Genomic DNA, 19651 nt, shown 5'->3' on the forward strand with positions numbered 1-19651 from the left:
CTTTTGCTCAAGAAGTGTAGGAGACTGATAATAATAATAATAATTTCTTCTCTTTGTTATTCGTTGTGTGTTTTCCAGGATCTCTTTAGGCTTTCCAGGTTTCTGTATTTGATTCGCATTGTTCTTGCTCTGACCAGAGGATACTCTGCTATCACTACCCTAACACCTTTCCATTTTATCCTCCCACCCTCAGATGCAAAAGAGTGGACAGCACTTTCCCCAAGCAGGCTCTCAGGGTTTGCGGGGAATGGCAGATGTCAATCTCTAGTAGCAAAGCAGAAACTGCCGCTCCTACTCTCCCGGCTTTCTCTCGCCCTATCCCGCCAACTCACAACTTCACACAATCCTGAAAACACACACACACACACCCCCATCCGCCTCCAACCTCGCATCCTCTCGCACACCCTGCTTGCACTGCACGCACACCAGGATGCCGGCTGCCACAGTAACGCTCAGCCACTCGGCGGCCCCACCCACGGGGCCCGCCCTCGGCCTACACACCAATGGTTGCGGCCCGCAGCTCCCAAGGGGCCCTGTGATAGGGCAGTGCCACCTGCCACTCTCAGGGCGCGCCCCGCCCCCTCCTCGCTCCCCTCTGGAGCTGGAGGGCCCGAGCATCAGCGAGAGTAGCTGCGAGCAGCCGCGGCGGCGGCGCGTCGTTGCAGTTGCGCCATCTGTCAGGAGCGGAGCCGGCTGGGAGGGGGCTGCCGCGGGAGAGGAGGAGGGGTCGCCGTGAGCCGAAGGCCGCTGAGACCCGCCCGCAGGCCGGCCGCGAGAGCAGAGGCGAGGCTGCTCTCGGAGCCCGGCGTCCTCTGCCGTCCGGGCGCGCGGCGTGTCTCCAGTGCACCGAGGACTCCCGGGCGCACACAAAGCCTCCGCCCGAGCCGGGGAGGGATCCGGCCGCCGGGCCGGGGACACGCGGCGCCGCCCCCTTGGCGCTTCGGAAGGCCCACAGACTCCCGGGCCCGCCGCGGAGCTACCGGAGCCACCTTGGCCGCGCCGGAGGAGGGCGGGCACAAGACCATGTGAACGGGCTCCGGAGCCTGAGCGCCGCGCAGGTAAGCAGCCGAGGATGCTCAGCGGGGAGGCCGCGGGGATGCTGCGGAGACGACCGACCGCCCGCGCCCTGGCACCGGGCTGCCGTGCCGCGGGGCCACTGCGCTGCGATCCCTTGGCCGTGGCCGCCTCTCGGGAGCCTCGCGGGGCTGCGGGCGGGTTGGCCGCACTCGGGGGCTTCCCGCGACCGCTGGACACTTCTGCGGGGTGCGGCCGGAGGTAGTGCAAGGATGGAGGGCCCACATCCTCGCCCACGAGCGGGCGCCAGGTGAAAAATAGGAATTGGCTTGGGGGCAAGGCTGGCCCAGACTCCGCCCCCGCCCTCCTTTCGGGGGGCCTCCCGCGGGGACCCAGGCTGTGTGTGTTGTTTTAATGTCAGGGATGATGTAATCACTTAATAATTGATGCCCCGTGCGGCTTCCCTCCCCACCCAACCCCTGCCCCACTCCTCCACCTCCGGGCCTCCTCCCTGGGCGGCCGTCGCCTTCCCCAGCGCATCCTCCAGCCTATTTCTGGCACCTCCCTTGCAGTTCCCCCATCCTCCTCTTCACTCTTCCTGTGCCACCACCCACCCACCCTTACCCTTTCCCCTGTGCCTGAACCTTGCCTCCTCTTCCTCTGTCCCCGCCCCTTTTGCTCCTTCTAGCTCCTTTCTCCTCCCTTCCCCACTCACTAGCTGAATTTCCTCCCGACTTCCCTAGATCGATGGCTGTTTTTGTTTGGTCTCCTCCCCTTTCTTATCTCTGCGGCCACAGGCAAAGGGACTGGGCCTGAAAGAGGCCACCGTGCTTGGGCCCAGGCAAGATTTGCTGGGACTCATTGGGAAGAAGGATAATAAAATCACCCATCTTGCCCCTCCTTGCTCCAGTAAATCAGTGCGTATGTATGTGTGTGTGTTTGTGTGTGTGTGTGTGTGTGTGTGTGTGTGTGTGACACAAAGAGCCCTTTCAGTGCATAGAGAGGAGACACACAAAGTACCCAAGGATAGGCACCATGCTTCATGTTTCTTTTCCCCATTTCTTTCTGATGAAGCAGTTGATCTCTGTCTTTTCTGCCACATTTACCAAAAAATGAAAGGTCCCCCAGATCCTGGGTGGCAGGTGCCGGCATTTTGCTGTGTTCACAGACTAATAGTGTTGACTGGCAGCTGCAGTGTTTCTTAGATCTTTAAGGGGAAAATTATTACAGCAGTATTATAGTTGCTTTACTTTTAAGGTAGCCTCTCCACTCTCTTTTTGGCTCCTTTTTTGGGTGCTAGGTACTGATAGCCAAGATGTGATAAATTGGTCTGAGATCAGAAGACTTTTGTTTCTGAACCAGAATTAAATTGTTTCACAAGAGTGAAACAGCCTAATTTGCTTCTTCTCTCAAGTGTAAGGCCACTTTGCTGAAGTCTTTTGAGATGGAATGTCCGGACATGGATAAAACAACATTGACTTGGCATTTGGAAGACTACTGGAGATTGTGTCTGTCTTGCCTGCTTCAAGGTAGCCTTCAGACACTCACATCCTTCCTCTCAGCACCAGAGCAACTGCTACACTTTCCACCTTTTTTGCTGTCTTTCTCCACTGTCTCTGCCCATGGGTACTGTGCTTTCAGATGAAGGGACTCACACACTTTTGGAGGAAGTGGTTTAACTATCTGAGGTTTTGGTACACTTAGCTATGAACAGGGGATGTAAAAACTCTGAACTCTGAACCATCTGATGTTCCTCTTAAAGTGAAGATGTTAATGTAAATCTCAGGCTTAATGTTCCATTTTGTAAGCTTGTGACTCATGCTTAAAAATGATGTCAAAACAAAGGTTGGACTAACCAATTCTAAGAGCATGGCTCTTCAACTACTATAAGTAAGAAACTGTCTCAAGTTTATTCTTGAAGAATTTTATCCGAAAAAAATTGTTATAATTCTTTAAAGATTGACAGCTACACTTTCTAACTATACTCATCATGGAACTTTTTACATTAAAAAAAGCAATAGGGTTAATGAGCATACTGTAAAAACAAAGGCTTGTTTGTTTGATGCCAGGCCCAGAAAGGAAAGGCAATGCACAATAAACTCTACTCTGTTGACCAAGTTAAAAGACTTAATGATAAGGATAAATGTGAACAAATGCACACACTGCTTTCCTTTGGGTCTGGTGTCTTCTCTCCCTTCTGATTTGCTTGCGGTCCTGTTTAACCTTGGCGACCATCTCCTGTCTGAGGCATTCTCCATCTTCTCCCTTCCATACAAATCGCTGTGCCTCCAATTTTGTTTTCAAACTTCAGCAGCAAGCCTTAGTTTGTCATGTGTCTGTTTCTACCATTAATTGGTCAGCATATCAAAAAAAAGAACCTAATCTCATTTACTTCATTTCCTACCAAGTTGTACTTTAGTAAGTACTCACCTATTTATTTAATGGTGAACAAATGTGAGTTAAGTCCTTGGTATGTGCTTAACACCTGTTTAATTAGGCTAACATTAGCAGTTACAACAAATAGGACAGCAAACATATAATGGCTCAAAAGCAATAGATATTTTATTCTTGCTCGTGTAACACCCACCCAAAGTGGGTGTTTCTGGGCAGTAGACAGTTTTCCTTCAAGTAATGATTCTGGGTCCCCACTCCTATCCTGTAGCTCCACTATCCTATAGCTTTCTATTGTAACCTGTTTCAGTTGACTGACAGATGGGGCAAAAGAAAGAAGGGCTACACCCACTTTTAAAATGCCATGGCCTGGAAATGACACACATCACTTCCGCTCACATTCTTTAAGTGAGGGCTAGTTATATGACCACATTTAATTGCAAGGGACTGAAAAATGTAGGTTAACCATGTGCCCAGGGGAAAAAAAAAAAAAAAAGGACAAGAAGAAAGGCTCGGCAAAGCTATTTACTTAACATTACCAAACATTACCAAATATTACCACTTAACAAGGCACATTCATTGCCCTCAAGAAGCTTATAGGCTGATGAGAATTAAATGGGAACTGAGAGCCAACACCCATCATTGCTTTTGTTCTTTTGATTTTATAAGTTCGGATATTTTCATCTTAAGCATGTTTCAAAAACAAGGCTTTTTGTCATTTCAAGGGGCCACTTCTTACTCTGTAAGACCTTGCCATGCAGTCATCCATTGCTTGCTGTGTGGACTTTGATGTGGTTCTTTTACTTCAGAAGTACCTTCTTGGCCTAGTTTTTTATCTGGTGATTCTATAGACTCTCACAGTGAGTAGGAGGAGCCTTAGAAATCACTTCTTAAGGAAATTAAGAAATTGGCACATACTGATATCAGTAAGGATAAGGGTCTCATGGGGCATGACCAGCTAGGATGAGGTGTAAGAGTTGCATAATGTACATTTCCTTAGGTAATAAGAATTATAACACACTTACTGTTTGTTCCCCTTTATTCATTCATGGAATTTTCTTTTGTGATAATTACAATTTTAGTTGGGAATCAAACTTTTCCTCTTTTCCTGCTTCTTAATAGGAAGGTCAAAGGCTTGGCCTTCCCAGTTCTTCAGCCCCAGTGTCCCATCCAGCAGCAGCCGTACTGACTATGCTTTGAGTCCAGTGTATTCATGGAGGCTAAGTGAACTTCCAGACCCCCAGGAGCAGGGGAACTGATAATGTTCTGGATAGTCCCTGTATTCTCCACAGGCCTCCAAATTGTTGGAGCAACTCTGTCCATAGCAGTCATCATGATTAATAATACATTTTTTCATTATGAACACTTCATTATATTCATCTGTTCTACCAACATTAGCCTAGTATATTATTTTGTGCAAAGATCTGGGGAGGTGGGGCCATGGAAATGAATACTACTGCTGTCCTTGCTGTTCAGGAGCTCATGGTCTACAAGAAGACATAAAAATAATAATTAATAGCTAACATGTATTGAGCATTTACTGTGTGCCATGCACTGTTTAAGATCAAATGTTAACAAAAATGAAATGAAGTGGCTTCACTTATAATCACCATTTTATAGAAGGAAAATTAAAGTAAGTTTCAGTAACTTGTGAAGTAACTTACTCAAGATCATGTATTTATTAAGTGATGGAGTCAGGATCACACTGGATTGATTTGGTTCCAAAGCACTTGCCTTAAACCACTAGGCAATATTCAACACTACTACATGTGGCTATAATGATGTCAATAATAAAAATGGTCTGTACCCTTGGAGGGCATTGGATAAAATACTTTGGAAACTGAGATTTCTGGTTAATGGGAAACCAAACTTTATATCCAAAATTGAAGTAAAATATCCATCCCTACCTCCATTCCTTTCATTCAGACCCTCATGTATTACTCATCTGGGAAATAAAGACTAGAAAGTTTGAGAATGAGAAAGCAAAGCACATTGATACTGGAAATAGTTTTACTCTGTATGATTCTTTATTTTAAAGTGGGTTCTTCTGTGGTGCACAGGTAGGTCTGTCTGTGAATTGTATGCATATTTATTCATTGACTGAATTTACCATTTTCAAGATACTGAACTAAACACTTGAGGAGCAAAGGGTGAGAGTGATCCTGTCCCAAGGAACTTAACTGCCAGCTTGGCAGAGAAACAACAAAGTCTCTGACCACTGTTATAAATGCTGTATTTCTAAGGGTCCACACAGGATGCAAGAGAGCATGCAGAAGGGAGCATGAGGCTGGGCGTGGTGGTACAGGTCTGTAATCCCAGCACTTGGAAGGCTAAGGTAGAAAGACCAATGTTCAAGACCAGCCTTGGCTACATATAGAGACTGACTCCAAAACAAACAACCCAGAAGGGAACATGAACCCAGCAAGAGGTGAGAAAATGGGGCAGCCAGGCAGAGAAGACTAGAGGAGGAAGTGCCTTCAAGTAGAAGTGTTGGGAAGGCCACTGCCCTGAAAAGAACAGCCCAGCATGTGAATACGCACAGTTTGGGATGTTGCAGTTAGTTAGGGTCAGATGAGGTGGTGGAGAGATGGACAAAGGGAGAAGACAGGACTGGAGGAGAAAGTGAAAATTTCCTTCTAAGTCCTTTATCCTGCTTGCAAGTGGAGATGGGTCTTTGACCTGATATGTGTTTTATAAAGCTGTAGTATGGGCCTCTGGCTAGAGCAAGACCCAGGCCAGGAGGGTTGTTTCTGAAAACTGAAATGAGTTACAGGTAAGGATCTAAATGGAAAGGGTGGCAGCAGGGATAGAGTGAGAGCTGTTGAGACAGGATATGGAGGTGGGCAGAGATGAGAAATGTTTGGGAATACAGGTGGAGAGAGACATGGACACAAGCAGTATAGTAAGATAAGTGTCTGGGGTACACAGAGGGATGACCTCATCATGGACACTTTGGACTTCCAGATGGAGTATCTCCTAGGTAGGTGATTAGATGGATCTGGAGTGAGGAAAGAGGACTAGGATTCAAATATAAATTTGTTAGTGGCAAATTACAAACTACTTGAAGCCACGGATGTGGGTGAGGTCACCTGAAGAGCATTTGTAGACTCGAAAGTGCAGACAGGGGAGAGGTGAGCCCAGGGAAAGGAAGAAGTTACTCAACCTCTCTGTTGCTCCCTTTCTTTATCTTTAGGATGGATATAATAGTCCGTATCTTTTGAGGTAGGAGGTGAGGATTCAATGAAATGACAAATATGAGGCACTCAGAATAGTGCCCCACAAAAGGAAAAGTTATATGTTTGCTGCGACTGCTAATACACATATGCCTATGTAGACACACGTATCCTTCAGGGAAGGGATGCATCATATGCATATAAGGGAAATTTGAGTATTTGAGAAAGAGATTAGGGTGATTGTCAGTTCTGGATCAAGAATTATTAGGAAAGGTAGGAAATTTGTTTATATGGTATGGTTGACAACACATTTTTAGCAAGTCTCCTTAAAAATGTAGAATCTTCTTTATTCTTGAGAGCAGAAATATGAAAGCATTCTGAGGCCAGAGCTATAAAAAGGTTTCCTTGTTTTAGTCAGACAACCAGAATTTTAACCTATTTACAATTAAGTTCCTTGAGTTTGATCTCAAATGTATTCTGGTTTTCTAAAGATAGAATGAACTACAGAGTTAGAAAAAGACTTGGGTTGTGATAGTCACATACTTGATTCCTGTGAAAAAAGTGAGTTGGTTATTTAGATTCAGAATATAATCATTTCTTGAGTGTTTTCAGTTAAACAAATCTAATTTTTTAGCTACTAAAACACGTAAGTAGACTGAACAGCATTATCTAGATGGTCTTGGATGACATTCAGTATAGACAGTTTAGGAATAAGTGACACTCTGGACTTGATTAGAATGCAGTAATCCTGGAAGGATATAAATTGAACTGGATTTATGGTCTAATAAAAACGTGGGAAGAAAAGATAATGCTTACTGACTCATGAAACTTTAACAATGTTTGCAAGACTCGGAGTTGTTGTAATATTTGGATGAGAGAGCTTCTCATTTCTCTCATCCTGCTTCCCAGTGGCCTGCTCTGCAGCTCTCTCAGAATGGGAATGCTCCCTTGGTCTTCTTGGGTATTCTTAGGAAGCAGAGATTACCATGTCCTGCCCTTGTATGCCCATGACCTCCAACAGCACCTAATTGGCTTGGGTGTGTATATATTGAGCACCTATTTACTATAAGCTTTTAGGAGAACAAAATTATAGCCTGTTGCTTATTTCCATTCAGAAAGCTTTTTCTGAAGGCTACTTGTTTCTGGCCTTGTATCACCCTGTCTCTGATGGTATAAAAAAGGCACATAGCATACCAGCTGCTTGCCCTTCCCAAAACATACCATACAAATAGTAGTACCTACCTACCTTGTATTGATCCCTGGAGGCCTGTTGTTGAGTGCTTTACATATAGTAATTTACTTAATCATAACATCTCCATGTGGCAGGCATGATATTTTTATCCCCATTAGTCAAAAGGGGAAACGACACTCAGAGCTGTAAAGTAACTTGCCCCTTGTCACACACCTAATGATTAGTGAGGACAGGCCCATCTAACTCCTAAATTCCTCCTTCTTTTGCCCCAAAGCTCCTTCCTTGCTTCTTTGTGGTTGCTTTACAGTTACCTTTATGTTGTGTGTTAGGGGAAACAAAAGCCTCTTGACCCCACTGTGGAAACCTCATTCCCTCTGACTCCACTTATCTCACGTTCTGGGAAGCCCCTGTTCCTCTGGACTCCCACAGCACTTGGTTACCGCCCTCCCTCCCCCCACCAACCATCATCACAGCCTGACTTCCAAAGCAAAAGGAGTCAGCTGGGGTAAGGGCGGTTCTGGCCTTTTACACTGATTTGTGAGCTCTTTGAGAGTTAGCAATTCCATCTTACAGATTTGCTGACACAACACTCAGCACTATTCTGAGAGGTACTATCATTCTTTCCATTTAACAGATAGGAAAACTGAAGCAGAGAAGTTAGGTGATTTAGTCAGGGTCATACCACTAGAAATGGCAGAGCTGGGATCTGGTCCTGAGTTGTCTGGCTCTCCCATCTATGCTCTTCACTCTAAATTTGTTCCATCTATTAAAAGAAATTGTAAACTGTGAGGGGGAGAAGGTACCCTCCAGCTCCCAGCTCAGTACCTCAGAGTTGGTACATGGTAAATACTGGTCCCTTGTTCTTCTATTCACCCTGGCAGACTGGCAAACAGGGTACATTGAACCAGGGCTTATCTCATGATAGGGAAGGAACATTAGGGCAGTGGATGTGAGGACCTGATGGAATTCATCTTCCCAAGCCTCCTGCTGGTTTCAGTAGGTCCAGGGCCAGGGTTGAACACTTTGAAATCTTTTTTGTATCTGGGAAGATCAGTGAGAATTGAGGAGGAGGCAGCTTCCGGAAGACAGGGAGGGAAGCAAGCATGTCTCAGCTACAGCAGTGGGAGCAGATGGAAAGTGGTAGAAATGGTGGACCAACCAGAGTGAGCAGAAGCCGTGGGCTCTGGCACAGGAAGACCTTTTAAAGTTTCCTAAGTACCTGTACCTTTTGAATGTGCTGGTGGGATTTCATCTGATGAATTCAAACTCTTTCATTTTCTTCAGAGCTTCCATCTTTAAGGTACCCCAAAATAGAAGGCTTTTCAGGAGTTGTGTAAGGATTCCATCTGCTTTATATTGAAAAGTAGGGCTTTAATGGAAAATTAAAAATGAGCCAGAACTCCTTTCCCACAACAAAGCCTAGGGAACTTTTCCCAATGCTTCTTTTAATGCCGAGAAGTTGCTGAATCTGTATTTCTGTGAAATCCTGCCCAGTTTAAATTCTACTGAAAAGGCAAATAAACACCAACAAGTTCCTTCATTTCTATAAAATGTTGTGTCTATTTAGAAGCAATAACAATTTCAAATATTGCCACTTGCAAAATTTGATTTTTGTTTCAATTTTATGTTAATTTCAGCCAAGAAATGGTGTGATGCATTGCCTGTAGTTAAGCACATACAGAACATACAAGGATATTTTAAAAAGTGCTAGTTTCAGTTTATGTTTCTCTGATTGCACCCATACAGTTCAGAGGGTATCACCTTGTATTGTCTTGTTTGTTTTCCAACATAGAAATGCGAACACAGCACCTCATTGTTTTCAGATGTGAAACTCTGGAACTGAGTTACCAATGAACTCTAACATTCTGTCATTATGTATCTTTTATCATTGTCTCCTCCCTGAAAATGTCATTTTGTGGCTGTCCTTTGTACACTTTTTCCTGATCCATATTCTCTTGCTATTCTTTTGATATGTTGTATTCCTCAGGCTCTCCCATGGGCTACTTCACTCCCATGCTTTCTAGATCCAGGAGGTATTGATCCATGTCAAAATGGAGGAGCTGGCTAAAGTCAATGCTGGTTCTTTTGCCTGTTCCCTTTTTGCTAACAACCCAGTGAGTAGGAGCAGAAGCCTGACCTTTAGTGCTTCCACATCCTTCCTCAGCCACACCTGACTCGTTCCATTTACCACTGCACTAACACTTGACTAGTCAGAAGTCACTAATACAGAATGTGCATTCTGATGTGTTCCTTTTCTGGAATCTCCTATTCCTTCCTTTCCCTTAGAATTCTACCCATTTGTCAAGGCCCCACTGTAATCCCAGTCTCTTCATTCTCTTGCATTGAACATGAATGTTTTAATTGCTTCCTGGTAAATGATGCCTTGTATTGTTAGCTAAAACCCGATATGAAAAATCCAAGGTTCTGAGAGTTGTGTTCATACATCCAGCTACTAATTTAACTGAAACTAGAATCCAGGTCTCCTAGAAATCCTTATTGTATGTGGCCTTCCTTCTCAAGAGACTGTAGGCCCCATGTCGCCAAAATATTGTTTAGTCCTCCACCGTTTTGTCTGTCCACCTGTAAGATGTAGTAGAGCGTCACAAGGTAGATACTCAGCCCTGAGACAAGGCTGGTTTCCTGGGCATTCTATAGTGCTAGGCTGGCATATTCTTGAACACTGAGCCTCTGCATTTTCTTTCTCCTTTTTTTTCTTTTGGCCATATTGGGGTTTGTATTCAGGACTTGCACTTGCTAGGTAGGCATTCTGCCACTTAAGCCATGCTTCCAGCCCTTTTTGCTTTAGTTATTTTTTGAACAGTGTCTTTTGTTTATGCCCAGGCAAAGTCTGGACCACAATCTTCCTATTTATGCCTCCCACTTAGCTGGGATAACAGGTGCACACCACCACACCCAGATTTTTATTGGTTGAAATGGGGGTCTTGCCAACTGTTTTGCCTGGGCTGGCATCAAACTGGGATCCTCCCATTCTCCAATTTCTGAGTAGTTAGGATTACAGGTATGTATGCCCAGCTGAACCTCTGTCTTTCCTGGTGGCAGCAGATTTATTCCCACTGACCCTCATGGTTTAGGCTTGGTAATTGTCCTAGATTATTTTAGGAGCTACTATTATATCTTGAGAATAGTATGTGTTTAACAATCTTTTGTTGGAATTTGGAACTTTTTGTTAAAGATTTAGGGCAATCAGGGACATAGTTATGTCTCTGCCCTCTGCTATTAGATTTTCACCAACACAGTAAAATATATACATATCCAAAGTAAATTACCAATAGTGCAGAATGACATACAAGACCTAGGGAAGATGAAGACTGTTTCAAAATCTGGAGAAGACTGGAAACATATAATAGTGAATGATGGCAGACAGAAGAGTAGCTGAATGGGCCAAAAATATTGTGCCCAAAAGGCAGAAAAGCAGGTGCTCACTTATGCACCTGCACATTCCTGGACCTCTAAAGCATCATTTGGCTGAATGCCTCAGTTACCTAGAATGCAGCTTTGATCGTGGGCCTGCCTTCCTCTCCATGCATTCATTGAGCTCACTTCATGACATCATGGAAGTATCTCCTTAGCAGGGAAGGAGGGTTCCATCCTAGATTTAAGGTCCTACAAATTAGGATTTGACACTGCAGCTTAGCTTCAGCCTTGCTTTATTTACTTTCAAAAGAGTGGTGTGATAGAAAGTAAGCTTTAAAAAATGTTTTCCATGGTTAGAGAAGGGACTAGTTACTCTAATCATTTATGTAACAAGACACAACAGCACAACAGGTAGTGTTTGTCAGGTGCTCATTATGAGTCTTCTCAGCTCCCTATGAACAGCACTGGGGTTCCTCATTAATGACCTACCTTTCCTACCCCTCACCTGGATGCCAGGTCTAATGTACATGGGATGGTAAGTAGTAAAAACACTTTGTGTGGATGTAGGCCAGCTGCTGTAAAAAAGGGAGGGTTGGTGGGGGGCAAAACTTGTGTTTTACTGTTGTTTGAAATGCTATTATGATCGTTAGAAAGTGGTGGTATTTTTTCTTGCTTAATCACACACTGTGATTTAACCCTACCCCCTAAACCATGATTTTAAATGTAAGAGATCACATGCTGCTCTGACAAAATGTACTTGCCCCTTTGCTGGCATATAATGTCACCACTTCATGTATTTACCCAGGTTGTTTATGTTCAGCCACTTTTGTACATGTCAGTATCAGTACCAATCATTTTAGTAACAAGCTTCCAGAAGGCTGGGTAACACAACACCAGCTCCTGTACTTTGATTCTGATTATGGTTCTAAGCTTCCAAGTTGGGAGGTCTTACATGTATTTTCAGTAGTACTTTTAGAAGGAGATGCATCTTTTTTTTTTCTTTTATTCATATGTGCATACAATGTTAGGGTCATTACTCACCCACCCCCTCCCTTTTCCCCCACCCCCTCCCTTTCCCCCCACCCCCTTGCTTCCAAGCAGAAACTGTTTTGCCCTTATCTCTAATTTTGTTGAAGAGAGAGTATAAATCTTAGTAAGGAAGACCAAGGGTTTTTGCTAGTTGAGGTAAAGATAGCTATACAGGGAGGTTCCTAGCATTGCTTCCATGTACATATGTGTTACATACTAAATTGATTCTTCTCGAATTAACCTTTTCTCTAGTTCCTAGTCCTTTTCTCCTATTGGCCTCTGTTGCTTTAAAGTTTCTGCATTAGTTCCTTTGCATTGAGGACATCAAATGCTAGGAGATGCATCTTAAGAAATATTTCTTCATGTAGGTAATACCTTAGGTCCCCTGCATCAATGGATCCTCAGTGTCATGTTTAGAATTCAGATTTTGGTTGTACATAATGTTTTAGATTATACCTCCTTGGTGAAAATCCTGCCTGCAAGTTAGGACCAAAGCATAATGTGCCACACTTCACCCTTCTTTTCATGAAAGTGTAGTTCACTATGCATCTCTCACTGTCTTGTAGTCATTATTCAACATCCTTTAGAGTTCACATGCCAAGAGTTGGAGGTAGCTCTTTCTGAGAGGCTGAAAATTATTACATAAAGACCAGTGATGGGTGACCGAGAAGAATCTGTAAAGACTATGATAGAATGACTACAACCAGATTGAGTAGATTCCACTAACAGTAGTGTACCTGTAGAGATTAAGGGCTTGAAATGTGTGGAATTCAAGAACAGAAAGCCCCAGGCTCCTTTTGCCCTTGGTTCAAATACATATATATATATACATGATGTCTTCTGGAAGAAGGTCCTGTCATCTTGTTGCTGATGGGGGGTTGATTTGGTTTTGTTGTTTTTGTTTTGAGATAGGGTCTTTATTTATAGTCCAGGCTGGCTTTGAACACATGTGCCTCCTGCCTAAACCTCACAACTGCTGGGATTATAGGCATGTACCACCATGCTGGCTTTTTAAAAGAAATCCTGAGTGAGTGTTCTAGACTTCAGGGGCCTTGCATCATGAGCAGCTGGTTTAGTGGAAATAATATTTTGAACTGGTATTTAATTTACTTTCCCTTCCTCCTAATTTTGTTGCCCTGGGAGTCTCCCCCATTGAGGCTGAAGATTCCGTTACTTCAGGGGGAGGACAGAGCATGGTTCAGAACAAAGAAGGCATTGTTTAGCTTTTGACATCCCAAACAGGCCCTTCAAGCATGTTTCAGAGACCAGAGTTGGCCCTGGCTCTCATTTAAGAGGCAGGCTTTGTTAGAAGGAAAATGATTGTAGATTGCAAGGAGTCAGCACTCAGAAGGCCTGGCCTATACTGCACATCAAGCCATGCAGAAGGGAGGCTGCAGGACAGTGTGTCTTTGTCTAGGAAAAAGGAAAATCTCTTCCCAGGCTGGTGGGAGGAACTTGCAGAGATCCAGAGGAGTCTAGAATTAATAAATAGATGCTCTGGCCACGTGGAGTGGCTCATATATGTAATCCCAGCCATTTGAGAGGTGGAGATTGGGAGGATTGGGGTTTGGGGCCAGCCCAGCAAAAAAAATTAGTGAGATCCCATCTCAACCTATAAAACCTGGGCATGGTGGTGCATGCCTGTCATCCCATCTGTGCTGGAAGCATAAATAAGAGGATCACTGTCCAGGCTAAGCTTGGGCATAAATGTGAGACACTATTAAAAAAAAAGACTAATGCAAAATGGACTGGAGGTGTGGCTCAAGTAGTAGAACACTTGTCCTGATTTCAAACTCCAGTACCACTAAAAAAGTTCACTGAGATCCAAAGTCTCATTCGCCAGGCTTCTGCTTGAGGGGTCATTGAGATGTTAGAAGCCCTTGGTGGGTACCCCTGCAGGCAGAGGACACTTGTGCTCTGCATGCTGCCTGGAACTCTGGAAGGAAACCATCTTGTAGTGTGCTCAGCACCTGGGGCAGGGCATCTTTAGGTAAAAACAGGTCCTGAAATGGTATTCCTTCCCTACTCCCCAAAGTTTGCATATGACATAGGGAAAATCCAGTCATGCTTGCCTCCTGGGTGAGTATGGAAGTATGGAGAAGCCTGGGATCAAAATAGAAGGAGCATAGAAGGAAGTGCTCTAATCTCACCCTCCAGACTGGCTGGGCTTGTGGCCACAGATACTGCCATTGAGGTAGTGACCAATTGCGGCAGCAGAGGCACGCCTATACCCAAAGACAAAGGGACAAGACATCCCATAGGGTCCAGCATGAGCTTGGAGGTGGCTGCCTAAATCAGAGCCTCTCCCCATCACTGCCATGGTTATCTTCCTCCTGGAGGAGAGAAAGGGAAAGGAGCAGCCCTGAGAGGCAGTTGAGAGTGAGTTTAATTTGACTAATTGCCTGAAGCAACCAAAGTGTAACTCTGAAGAAACTATGTTTTCTGGAAGTAGCAAGATTTTCTTTTCTGTCATAAGCAGAAATATAGTGATCATAATCAAGTTGAATTCAATCAATGAGAAATAACATAGCAACATGTATAAGATATATAAATAACATCACAAAAATAAAATAACATATATGTACATACATATATGTATATGTATACATATATATATATATATATACACACACACATACACACTCACTTGGGTAGCTAGTGTACACTTCAAGCCTGCCACACTGCTTTTGGGGGGTAAATTTACTTATAGAACACTATTTTTTCCTTTGAATAAATCATGTGCTTGTGTTATGCTTATTTTGAGCAAGAAGTAGAATGTTCTGTCCTCTCAAGGGGCAGAGCTACTTACCTATTGTCTTAAGGGATAGTGGGGGCTTTGGTTTTCCATTGTTTAGCTAGTGGCCATTCTTCCCAGTGTTCTGGAAGGAAGGACCTCAGATGCTTTGGGGCTTCAGGTCAGTGAAAAGTATTAGAGTTTGAATCCTTTCTCCAATGAGCTTATGCTGATGCTGAGGACAGAGCAGAATTTTTTTACTGTGTGATGCTTCTGTTCCATATTTTAAAGGTAACAAGCTGAATCCTAGAAATTATGTCCCTAAACACAAGAGAGATGCACTTCATTTTTATTCAACCCCCATGTTCTAAATAAAGCACCAGTTTGTGAAGGGATTCATTTCCAAGTATAATTCATAAGTACTTACCAGAACAGTCAAATGAGAGAGGGGGGAGAACTCTTTTTAATACATTTCATCTCTCTCTGACATTCATACGAGGAAGATGCTACATTTACAAAGATACCTTTTAAAACCTGCTGTTTCCTGAAATGCCTAGTAACTTTGGAAGGGAACTCTCTAGGCATGCCTTAAAAGTGTGCCTCGGTTGGGGGTGTGGTGGGGAGGTGCCTGTTGGGAGCTTGAAACAAATCCAAGTATAAATACATCTCATGTTTTCCCTTCTCTGTTAGTGGTAGTCAAGGGAGCTAGAGAGGGGGACACCATAATTTAAACAAAAGGAGTAACTAAATAAATTAAATTATAAAATTAAAAATACTAATTTATTAGCAGGCAGATTTTTAAGACATTTCAGACCTATGAAATAATTCTATTAAAATCTATTTAAAAATAAAATTTCTAAAAGTTTAAAGCATGTGTATACATTAGAAGAAAAAGTCTGTAATATTGATTATCCGAGCATTAGAGTATAAGGCAGTAATTATTTTTTCAGTATATACTCGCTCATTCTAGTTAGTTTTTTTTAACTGTATCTTCAGTACTCATATCCCTGTGTTTTTTAATGAAGAGTTAATTGTCTTCAGTTTTCTCATAAAGTTGTTTGTAGTCCCTTTAGAGTTGTTCTTACAGTTAGTATTTGAAATAAATATCTTTGATTGACAATATTTCTAATTGAGAAAATAGCTCTTTCTGCACTTACAAAGTCCCTTGTAAGCTCAGAGCAAATTCTGCTAAATGGAGGGTTTTCCCAGACATTTTTTTTCATACTGAAATATATAAGTATTTTTGCCCAAATATTTTCAGAGGTCTTTTTCCCTCATTCAATATTCTTATCTTCAACATATTGGTGGGATGGTTTTGAACTAATGGCTTCATGCTTGTAAAGCACTCTGCCACTTGAGCCACACTTTCAGTCCATTTTTGCTCTAGTTATTCTGGAGATGGAATCTCACAAACTGTTTGCCCAGGCTGGCCTCAAACCATTAGCCTCCTAGTCTCAGGCTCCCAAATAGCTAGGATTACAGGTGTGAGCCACTGGCGCCTGGCTTGTTTTGTCAAATTTAGATGGCACAAACCCATAGGACTTCCCAATTTCACTTCATTCTGGTGCAAAGCATAAATGTATCCAATTACAACTAGGAGCTGCATCAAAAGATTGTCACAAATCAAGATATTACAAAATATCATATAATTTTAGAATTGAATCTTGGACACTGTTCAGGTTCTTATCATTTAATGTGTTCATTCCCCCTTTGCTTTCATTGGGATAAATTTGAACATCTTCCATTCACAAGCCTTATTTTCAATAACTGCAATTGGCTAAAGGTTCAAAAGCTGAAGTATTTTGGTGCGTCATTAACTGCTTCGATCAAAGATTTCCAACTGATTTGAACACAATGCACCCTAACTTTAGTGGTCTTGTCTATGGTAGCATTATGGCACATTAGGTTGATTTAGAGACTGGTTTGGTAAACACTTCTATAACCTGGGTGATGATGGCAGAAGTAAGTACTGGGTGTTGAAGTGTTTTTTTTGTTGTTGTTTTTTTCAGTCAACATTAGGTTTATCATAAAAATTCAGTTTTTCTAACTGGGTGTATATATTACAGTTTGTCAATTTCTATGCCCACTGTTCCGTTTGCATTTGGTAGGATATAGCCACTTGTTTGAATGCAGTTATGAATTATGCACATGCTGTCCCAAATTTAAGTAACTTCCTTCTCTGAAGGTTTCTGAAAACTAAGAAGAATTTTTTTAGCATCACAAAATTTGTATTTGTGTCGTCTCTGCATAAACATTTCATTTCCTGCATTGAACTTTTTACAGTTTACAGTACCATTAATGATAATAGGTGTTTCACCTGTGACTGAATGAACTTTCACAAGCTTAATTTTGATCCCATAAAATAGATGGAAAAAAGCCATTTGAACTAGTTGGTTTTGTTTAAAGTACCCAATAAGATCACTAACAAAAACTTGGAATCATTTAACTGTTTATGAAGTTTTTTCTTTTGCTAATGAAGCTAACACATTAAAACTGTTACTTCAAGTTACACATATGAACAAAAAAGCATGAACTCAAAAATAAGCAAAATCAACTTATGAGACATTTGATCTAAAAGAAGAGCTACGTTAGTGAACCCTTCTGCAGCTGCATGTTTCTTTTAACCATTAACATTTGAAGTAATTGGTGATGCTTCCTTAGCAGATTTGTGACTTGTGGTTTTTGTGGTCAAGGATATCACTGCAGCTCCCATGGTGGATAGTAAATATCAATAAGCATTTTGTGCTAGTTAACATTCTTCATCAGCTTTCTTAAAAAACAAAATTTGGGGCTGGAGGTATAGTTCAGTGTTAGAGTGCTTTCCTTGCCTCCCCCCCCACCAAAAAAAAGCAGAAATTTGGTACTTAATATTTCATTAAACTTGTTTTTCTTTTTCTTTTAGCTTTTTGTGGCCAAAAGGGATATTGCAAGATAAAATAGTATAACCATTCAATAAATGAAAAAACACTATAATAAAAACATTCAAACAGTTCCTTGAAAGATCTTTAGCAGGACTGTTTCCAGCAGATACTTCATATATACGTATTCTAATGTTCTGTGTTTTCCTTTCGCTCTTCTGACTGGTGTTCTATGCATCTCACACTCACACTCAGGATGGGTCATGGCACAGTGACATTTATTTGTCTGGCAGGGATAGTAGTGTGGAATACTTCTACTACCACCAGTCAAGACTGGATTGGATTAACTGCTCTGAGTTGTTCATATCTATGGACTCTTTGTTTTATTGGTGAGCATTCTACATGTTGTCAATTGAAAGGGCAATGTTTTGCCAAGATTGGAAAAGGACAAGAAAAGAAACAGATTGTCATTGATCACTTTTCAGGTTTAATCACATGAGTGTGTAAAAATACCCTTCACCATACAGTTGTCTCACTGGTAGGAAAGACTAGCAGAAGTTGCAAGTACAGAGTGGAGATTATAAAACTCAATCCTGTTGTGTTTTAATGCAACCAGTCATAACACTTGGCTTGTTCAGTGAAACAGCTTGGACAAATGCTCATCCCAAGGGACTACTGGGACATCAGGAGTCAGCAACACTTTCACAACAAGGGAGGGAAAGGGTACAGTATCCTAGGTAGAGGTTGCATTTTTCATCTGCTCTGTGCCTTCCTTTTTGGTCTGGACTGTGTACAATTCCCACAAGCTTATTGCTATGCCCTTCTCAACTCTTCACCTACCTAATCCCGCTTCCCAGAACAGCTGATTAAATTAAAAATCTATGGAGCTCACATTGCTTCCCTCAGTGTCTCCTATAGCAGTTACAATAGTCTGACTCTTCACCATGGTTCAGGAGACCCTTTGTGCTCTTGCCCTTGCCCACCTGCCCCATCTGGATGTTCACCTTCCAGGGGACACACACTTGGATATGTGATTTCTTTGTCAATACAGCACATGAGAGTTATTCAGTATATGTGTGTATACATATCTATGTCTGTATATCTATATCTGTCTATACATTTTTTTTTTTGAGGCAGGCTATGTAACCTGGACTGGCCTTGAACTTGAGATATGTACTTCAGGCTTCCAAGTGCTAGTATAAAGGTATGCACTACCACTCTGGATTCCTATTATATTTTTTCTTTTGTTTGTGTGTGTGTGTGTGTGTGTGTGACTGGGGTTTGAATTCAGAACTTCGCACTTGCAAAGCAGGCACTCTACAGCTTGAGCCACTCTTCTAGTCCATTTCATTTTGCTCTGGTTATTTTAGAGATGGGGTCTTACCAACTATTTGCCTGGGCTGGTCTCGAACCATGATCCTTCCACTCTCAGTCTCCCAAGTAGCTAGGATTATGGGCATGAGCCACTAGCACTCATCTTCCTAGTATTTTTTCTTAATGGAATAAATGTGGCTTACTTGGAGTTGAAAGGGAAAAAAGAGTAGTGTCCTGCTAATTTGAGGCAATAAGGAGATTCTAAATCTCTAGGTGCCAAATACTAGATGATAAAGAGAGTAGGCTATATTCTAGGACTAAATCCTTTCCAATAGCAGAGGTCTTATGATGCATGCCACCATTCTGATTCTACATTCTCTCAGTCCCTCCCCTTCTCCTGGAAATAAGTGTGAAGTACAGGGAATCTATTGTTTTCAGACACATTAAATCAGAGACTTTGTTCATAACTTGGCCTACATAACTTGGAAAGGTGCTCTCCAGATGATTTGGGGGAACTAATATGCAGAAGCCCTTGGATGGAAGATGTTAGAGGTAGAGGAATACTTTGAAG

General features: G+C 42.5%; 1 protein-coding gene across 4 annotated transcripts in view; it reads left to right on the forward strand.

The window, feature by feature from the left end:
- Nucleotides 1–920: 920 nt before the first annotated feature.
- Nucleotides 921–19651, forward strand: part of Fyn (FYN proto-oncogene, Src family tyrosine kinase) — a 202012-nt gene continuing 183281 nt past the window's right edge. For 2 of the 4 annotated variants that reach the window (XM_020177817.2, XM_020177820.2), the window contains exon 1: nt 921–1058. The gene's annotated coding sequence lies outside the window, so the exon portion shown is untranslated. Of the gene's footprint in view, nt 1059–18903; nt 18971–19651 lie in introns of all 4 variants that reach the window. The other 2 variants (XM_074076433.1, XM_074076441.1) reach the window with 2 other exon arrangements.

This window comes from Castor canadensis, chromosome 1 (assembly GCF_047511655.1).
Source record: "Castor canadensis chromosome 1, mCasCan1.hap1v2, whole genome shotgun sequence".
NCBI classification, from domain to species: domain Eukaryota; kingdom Metazoa; phylum Chordata; class Mammalia; order Rodentia; family Castoridae; genus Castor; species Castor canadensis.